The sequence below is a fragment of the Peromyscus leucopus genome, chromosome 4, assembly GCF_004664715.2.
Source record: "Peromyscus leucopus breed LL Stock chromosome 4, UCI_PerLeu_2.1, whole genome shotgun sequence".
Lineage (NCBI taxonomy): Eukaryota > Metazoa > Chordata > Mammalia > Rodentia > Cricetidae > Peromyscus > Peromyscus leucopus.
This window is the reverse complement of record NC_051066.1, coordinates 108530591-108538987: the sequence shown is the minus strand read 5'-3', so window position 1 is coordinate 108538987 and position 8397 is coordinate 108530591. Positions and strand designations below refer to the sequence as shown.

The following is an 8397-nucleotide window of genomic DNA, read 5'->3' as shown; positions in this document are numbered from 1 at the left end:
CTCTCCATTTTGTCCTTGCCTGGGCTGTGTCAGCATGAGCATCTCTTCTAAGATCACTGTTCTAAAGCCCGTCCCATGAGCTGCCCATCACTCTACAACCCCACAACCAGCAGCTAATCAGAGGAGGCCTGTGGGTGACAGTCCAGCCTCTCCCCAGCCACAGTAGCAAGAAGTCGCTAGCTCTTTCCCTCTACCTTTGCCTGTCTGCTCCACACTACATTGTGTTCTTAACCTGCACAGTCTCTGGCTCCCCAGTAAGGGACTATGCTAATGAAAAATGGCCTTCTATCTGACTGTGCAGAAACTCATTTATAAACCGCACCACACAGCCTTTGAGCAATGACGTCCTCGGTCGCCACCCAGAGCTGGTGCATCTGGGTGTGGACTAGAATTCTGCCTTTATATACAGTTTTCTTTCTACTTGTTACTACAGTTGTGCATTCAAATCAGAACTTCAGTATTACACACCATATTTCTAGCTAACTCGTACTTTAGGAAATTTCTAATAATTTGTGATGTCAACGTTTACATGGTTCACTGGTGAACAGAGAACCATATATTGCACTTTTTGAATAAATAATTCCTCCAGACTTCCAGGAAGAAAATAACATTTTGTGCTAGTTGCTTAGGAAGAAATCTACCTAGACTCTCACTGAAAGACTGAAATGCAGATTCATAATCGAGTGTCATTGTTGGAAGAATGGAGAAGCAAAAAATGGATCATCAGGAAGATTTGTTATTGTGTTCTTACAAAGACCTGGAAGAATTCTGTTTTTAAAACCACAATCATTTAAAAACCACTTCGAGGCTCTGAGTCACGCCCCCCCCCCCTCCGCCATAGCTGCCTCTGCTCCTGCCGTTCCCTTTCTCCGAGAGCATGGCTATGCCTCCCACATATTCTGATCTTGCCAAGTCTGCCAGGGATGTCGTCACCAAGGGCTACGGCTTTTTTTTTTTTTAATAAAACTTGATTTGAAAACAAAGTCCAAGATTGGACTGGAATTTACCAGCTCAGGCTCAGCCAGCACAGAGACCACTGCTGTGGATATCGCTCTATATAAATAAAACACTGATGGCCAGTGACCAGGCAGGAAGTAGGTTGCCAGGCAGGAAGTAGGTGGGACAAGGAGAGAGAAGAATTCTGGGAAGCGGAAGGCTGGAGGAGAGACACTGCAGCCACCGCCAAGACAAGCAGCATGTAAAGACTCTGGTAAGCCACCAGCCCTGTGGCAAGGTATAGATTTATAAAAATGGGTTAATTTAAGATAAAAGAACAGTTAGCAAGAAGCCTGCCGTGGCCATACAGTTTATAAGTGATATAAACGTCTGAGTGATTATTTTATAAGTGGATTGTGGGACTGCAGGGCTTGGGGAACCTGGAGAGAAGCCCTCCAGCAACAAATGGTGCCCAACGTGTTGGCAAAAGTTTCTACCTAAAACCTGAGAAAAGATTCTAAAATGGAGCTAAAAACAGCTTCCTAATTGTCTCTCTCAAATGAGAGGCAGTCTGCCGGTTTGAGCTACTGGCGGGTTCCTAGCGTGAGAGCTCAGTCTGCAGTATGGCGGGAATGAGGCCTCTGCAAGTGGCACATTAAGCTGCGTGGTGGATTTAGCCTTTGCTAGTACAAAACAAAAAGAGGTTTCTGGGCTACACGCTGCTTGCATAAAAGCACAGTGGTGGAAAGCGTACCACCGCCATGTTGGGAAGCTGAAGTGGGCGGAGCCAGCAGCCACAGCACCATTTCAGGCTTAAAAGGCTGCAGTTTAAAGCAATAGGCTCAAGGTAATATAAAACATAAGCCACATAAAGATGGCTACCACACAGAGAATCTGGATTATGTTCTCTTTGATATTCGTAACTGAAGAGAAACATTTGATTGCAAAAGCTGTTGAGTTATGCCAAAATGTGTATTTTAAAGGTACCTTAACTTCAAAATTTGGATGTAAGGATATGTTGCTTTGGAAAGGAGGCTCTGCTTTTGTTTCCACAGAAAGCCAGAGGCTATGGATTTGTTCCAGATTAAGATACATCAGGTTTCACCAGCCAAGACCCCCTGAAAGGTCTCCAATGACACCATGGCCCAGATGATCCAACACCCAGAGCGGTTTCAAGGCAACTGGTTCACACAATACAGCCTCACGGACTACCCCATAGGCCTAAAATTTTCTTTGCATCCCCATAAGATACAGCGCCCCCCTCCAGCAGGAAGTAGTAAGAGATGCTACGCCCAAATTCCCAAATATACCAAGCTGGCTTTAGAGGTGGAATTGGCTCACTCCCCCTCTAAACCCAGACATATTGCTTTAAAAAAAAAATGGTTAAGAGAGTTCTTTTTTTTTTTTTTTTTTTTTTTGGTTTTTTCGAGACAGGGTTTCTCTGTGTAGCTTTGCGCCTTTCCTGGAACTCACTTGGTAGACCAGGCTGGCCTCGAACTCACAGAGATCCGCCTGGCTCTGCCTCCCGAGTGCTGGGATTAAAGGCGTGCGCCACCACCGCCCAGCGAGATTCTTGTGTCCCAAATCAGAAGAGCCCTCTGGTGTGGGACAGAGAAAAACCAATATTTTTATTTAAAACAGGTTGATTATAAATGTGATCTCTTTCTAAAAAAGAAAAGGGGATATGATATAGATATATAGGAGGATATGGAGATGATAAGATAAAAGGGTAGATTAATGAACCTGCCTTTAAAAAACAACTTGTTTAAAATGTTTTACATTGATATAGATTTTAGTTTATGTTTAAAATGTTTTACATTGGTATAAATTTTAGTTTATTATATAACTTAATTAATTTTTTATACTGTATATATATATAATATATATTTCTATTCTTGTTTGAGGTATTATGCTTATGTAACTCATTTAAAATTGTAATGGATAATTAAAAATAGATTAATAATTAGTCATCTATGATAATCATATCTGTAGCCATGTTAGTTAAGTCTTCTAGGTATACATAGATATATTTCAGATAGATACGTAATCTTCAAACACTTCATAGACCTAGAGAATATGGCATTTAAATAACTTAAAATTCTGTTGACGTGAGACACAATTGCTCCTGGCTGCACCAATTGATCGCAAGAGAATGTTGGGCTTCTAAGACATTTCCATTTGGAAATTTGTCTTTTTGTCACAAAATGGCCTACTGGGCAAAGAACTGCCCTTGCCTTGATGGCTGACAGTACAAATATAATGCTGTCCTTTCTGGACAAGTGGGACACAAGGAAAGCGACTACTGTACTCTGCCAAGACAAGGTAAGATGGTCTCTCAGAATTCCTGCTTCTAAAAATGGTCTGTCAGATACTCTAGGCCTGTAGCCAATTTAAATGCACCAACAATGCTGAGAAACATTAGGTGACTGTCCAAGCTGCCAGCTGTCTTGGTCTACTTTTGCAAGATTCCCGAAAGTTGCTTGCATCCATCTACCATTTCTCAGGTACCATTATGTTCCTTCTCAGGCCTTTGATGTGGTTGAAAACTAGATAGTTGTAATTTCCTCAGTTATGATAAAAGATAAGTTAGATATAAAACCTTAAACTCACAAATATAAGATAGATAGGACATCTTCTTTAATATTGTAACTATAATTCTTGCTCGGTAATTGTTTTGTTATATGTAATTTTACCATGTTAAAGTTAAAACCTTCCTTTTAAAAAAAGAAAAAAAAGGGGAAGTGCTGTGGATATCGCTCTATATAAATAAAACACTGATGGCCAGTGACCAGGCAGGAAGTAGGTTGCCAGGCAGGAAGTAGGTGGGACAAGGAGAGAGAAGAATTCTGGGAAGCGGAAGGCTGAGGAGGGGGACACTGCAGCCACCGCCAAGACAAGCAGCATGTAAAGACTCTGGTAAGCCACCAGCCCTGTGGCAAGGTATAGATTTATAAAAATGGGTTAATTTAAGATAAAAGAACAGTTAGCAAGAAGCCTGCCGTGGCCATACAGTTTATAAGTGATATAAACGTCTGAGTGATTATTTTATAAGTGGATTGTGGGACTGCAGGGCTTGGGGAACCTGGAGAGAAGCCCTCCAGCAACAGACCACCAAAGTGAATGGCAGCCTGGAAACCAAGCACAGAGTACAGGCTGACCTTTGCAGAAAGTGGACACAGACAACACCCTGGGCACCGAGATCACCAGCTTGTGTGGGGACTGAACCTGGCCATCGATTCATTCTTCTCCCCTAACACGGGGGGGGGGGGGGGGGGGGGGGGGGGGGGGACACGCTAAAGTCAAGACAGAGTACAAGAGGGAGCATATTTGCTGTGATGATTGATTGATAAATAAAGTGCTGATTGGCCAATAGCTAGGCAGGAAGTATAGGTAGGAAAAGGAAAGAAGAGAATTCTGGGAAGTGGAAGGCTGAGGCAGAGAGATGCTGCCAGCCGCCATGATGAGAAGCAGATGTTAAGATACTGGTAAGTCATGAACCATGTGGCAACTTATAGATTAATAGAAATGGGTTAATTTTAAATATAAGAACTAGATAGCAAGAAGCCTGCCACAGCCATACAGTTTATAAGTAATATAAGTCGCTATGTGTTTACTTGGTTGGGTCTGAGTGGCTGCGGGACTGACATGGTAAGAGAGATTTGTCTTGACCATGGGCCAGGCAGGACCAGGAAAACTCTAGCTACAGCATATTAACTTGGACTGTGATGCGGACTTTGACATCGCTGGGCCCTCGGTCTGGGCCCCTTGGCTATGAGGGCTGGCTGGCTGGGTACCAGATGAATTTTGAGACCCTGAAGTCCTAAGTGACTCAGAGCAACTTCACAGTTGTCTACAAGAGGGATGAATTTCAGCTTCATACTAATGTGAACGACGGCACAGAATTTGGTGGCTCCATTTACCAGAAGGTGAATAAGAAGTTGGAGAGTCCTGTCAGTCTCACCTGGACAGCAGGAAACAGTAACACTCACTTTGGAATAGCAGTCAAGTATCTGTTGACCCTGATGTAAAGTGAACAACTCTAGCCTGATTGGCTTAGGATACATTCAGACACTAAAGCCAGGTATCAAACTGATGCTTTCAGCTCTGCTGGACAGCAAGGACATTAATGTGGGTGGTCACAAGCTTGGTCTAAGACTGGAATTTCAAGCATAAATGAATATTGTACAATCATTAATTTTTAAACTATTTTGCAGCATATCTACCTTCAGAATTTAGTGTACCTTTCAATGTATGTTGGGGATGCAAGAATAGATAAATACCGTGTTAGAACTCCAGGCTAAGGATGACTCTGCTTTAAGGTGTTTACCATTTCAGAGGTACAGTAGAAACTCTGTTCCCAAAAGGGTCCTCCCGAAAGGGTCCTTTCAGCTATAGATGTGTGGTTGTGGATGCCAGACCTCAAGTGGAAGCTGGGAATGTGCGGGCCCTTTGTCAATCTGTATCAAGTCTACAGATGAAAATGTGACTTCCTGAGCATTGGTGTCCCGATCCTCACTGCTGTGAAGAAGGCACACACCTGTGTGAAAGGGACCTTTTTAGACAGATCTCCCATCCTAGTCCATCAGTTACCTGTTTTTACACCGAGTAGTCTTCAGGTGTGGTTTGCTATTTCTTTTGTGCCATTTTAGGATGGAGAGGGTGGGCATGATGGGAGCCAGTCATTCGGGATTTAATTCTTCCTTGTGCTGTAGTGTGGTTTTCTTTTCTTTCTTTCTTCTTCTTTTTTTTAATTCCTTTTTTTTTTTTTTTTTAATACCATTGCACCCGAGTAGAAACAGCTTCCGGATCTCCAGCTCTGAGCTGGGCAGATGACTTCAGTCACACCATGACAACACTGGGATCTAAAGTGACCTCTGTCTAAACAGGCCTCACCACACTGTTTTTTTTTTTTTTTAGCAGTTTAATGAGTACATTATAGAGTCTTCCATTTTGTGTGGCGTTAGCTCCTCCCCTTCAAATGCTGTAATTAACATCACTTAAAATAAAACTTGAATAAAATATTGAAACCTCAAAAAAGAAAAAAAAACCTCCAAACAATGAATTTATGTCCATTCTCATTAACTTTGAATGTTGTCTTGGGTGAATATGCTTTGAAGAATTAATGATTGTAGCCATGTACGGGGTGCACACTTTGAATCCTAGCACTCCAGAGCAGAAGTGGGAAGATCTCTGTGAGTTTGAGGTCAGTCTTGTCTACATAGTGAGTTTCAGGCTAGCTGGGGCTGCACACTGAAAGTCTATCTCAAAAAAAACAAAACAAAAGTTGAGATGACAATATTGTATCGACTCACCTGAGTCCACAGAGGAAGTCTTGTGCAGCTCTATGTTTGGCTCTGGAAATGGCTTTCAGTGAGATCATTGATGTAGGCTCTGAACCAGAGGAAGGACGAAGGTTCTAATGCAACCATGGGACCCAAATGTAGTGATGCTGCCATTTGTGGTGAGGAGGATGTGAAATGTGGAGAGGCCAGGCCTGGGCCCCTGGTCTCTTTCTGTAGCAGAAATGACTGAAGCAACATAGAAATAACCACTAAATAAATCAAAGAATTTAGCGCTCAGGGACTGTCCTGGGCAGGAAGAAAATCAGAAAGCAATAAAAAATAAAAACAAAGGGGTGGGGGAGTGGAAGGAATGGCTGAGGGGCCAACCACACCACTGCACAGAGCTGTCTACACAGCAAGGCCTGGTCAGCTGGAGCTCCTCCAAGAGCCTGTCTTATTGAGTTCTCCTGGGCCTTCATGACCTGGGCTAAGGGTTATACAACCCTTGGCAGTAGAGCCCTTCGTGATTCAGAGACCTCTCATGCTTGTCGTTCTAAACCAAGCATGTGACAGAAAGTCCAAATGGAGACACAGATTTTGTGCACACAGAATTGAGGGCAGACTGTGAGTTTCCTCCTCTGAGTGAAAGTGAAATGCAGGCATGCATTGCCTTAAGGTTAGACTAACCCAAAAAGGTAGCCATGTAAGAGGGGCTTATATCCATTCCACAGGACTGACGTAACAATGGACCACCAACTGATGGCTTCGAGTGACAAGATAACATTCCTAGTTTAGAGCTAGAAGTCTGAAAGTGAGGATCAACAGGTCACACACTCTCTAAAAGCTTAGGGAGAACATATCCTGCTTCTCCTAGCTTCCCATCGTTACAGACCATCTTTCTATCCCTTGGTTACAGATGCCTCACTCTGCTCTCCCTCTCTATGTCTCTTTCCTTTTCCAATAAGGATGCTCACCATATCAGATTACTAGTCCTATATTCTAGTATGACATCATCCTATTTAACTATATATACAATTATCCTAATTTCAATAAAGCCACATTCTTCTTCATTTTAATGTGCATTGGTGTTTTGCTATGGGTGTCGGGTCCCCTGGAATTGGAATTACAGACAGTTGTGAGCTGCCATGCGGATGCTGGGAATTGAACCCTAGGTCCTCTGGAAAAGCAGCCAGTGCTCTTAACCACTGAGCCATCTCTACAGGCCCATAAAGCCACATTCTTAAGTTCCGATATTAGGGCTTCAACACAGTTTGGGGGAGGGGGACACCATTTGTGCTAGTTAGGTGTTGTTGTTGTTGTTGTTGTTGTTGTTGTTGTTGTCAACTTGACACAGTTTAGAGTCACCTGGCAAGAGAAAACCTCAGTTAGGAATTGCCTTCATCATCTGGCCTGTTGGCAAGTCTATGGGGCTTTTCTTGACTAATTGATATGAGAGGGCCCAGCCTACTATGGACAGTGACACCCCTGGGCAGGTGGTCCTGTGTAGTTTAAGAAGCAGGCTGAGAAAGCCACGGAGCAAGTCAGTAAGCAGCTCTCCTCTGTGGTTCCTGCCTCGGCTCCTGCTTGAGGTCCTGTCCTGACTTCCTTCAGTATTGACTGTGATCAAGACACAAGCCGTATGTGCTGGTTGGGATGAGAATGACCCTCATAGGATCGCACGTTGGATGTTTGAGTCCTAGTTGGTAGACTGTTTAGGGAAGATTAGGGGTGTGTTGTTGAAGGAGATGTGTCACTAGGCATGGACTTTGAAGTTTCTAAAGGCTCAGTCTCTCTCTTTCTGCCTTCGACTTGTGTATCAGATGGGAGCTCTCAGCTACTGCTCCAGCACCATACCTGCCTGCCCCCTGCCATGCTCCCCACCATGATAGTCATAGACTAACCCTCTAAAACTGTAAGCAAGCCCCCAATTAAATGCTTTATTTTATAATTGACTTTGGTCATGTTTTTTGTTTGTTTGTTTGTTTTGTTTTTGTTTTTGTCACAGCAATAGAAGAGTAACTAAACACCAAATAAGCCCTTCCTTACAAGCTGTTTTGGTCATAGCCTTTGTCACAGCAGTAGAAAGTCAAGCAGAACTCAGTTCAGCCCCACACAGGACCTGTTGGAGAAATGACTGAGGCCCCTGCAGCACTTACATTCTGTGTATCTCTGAGACAGT

General features: G+C 43.3%; 1 pseudogene; it reads left to right on the top strand.

Moving 5' to 3' along the window:
* Nucleotides 1–877: 877 nt before the first annotated feature.
* LOC114699468 lies at nt 878–5819 on the top strand (annotated as a pseudogene).
* Nucleotides 5820–8397: the final 2578 nt, after the last annotated feature.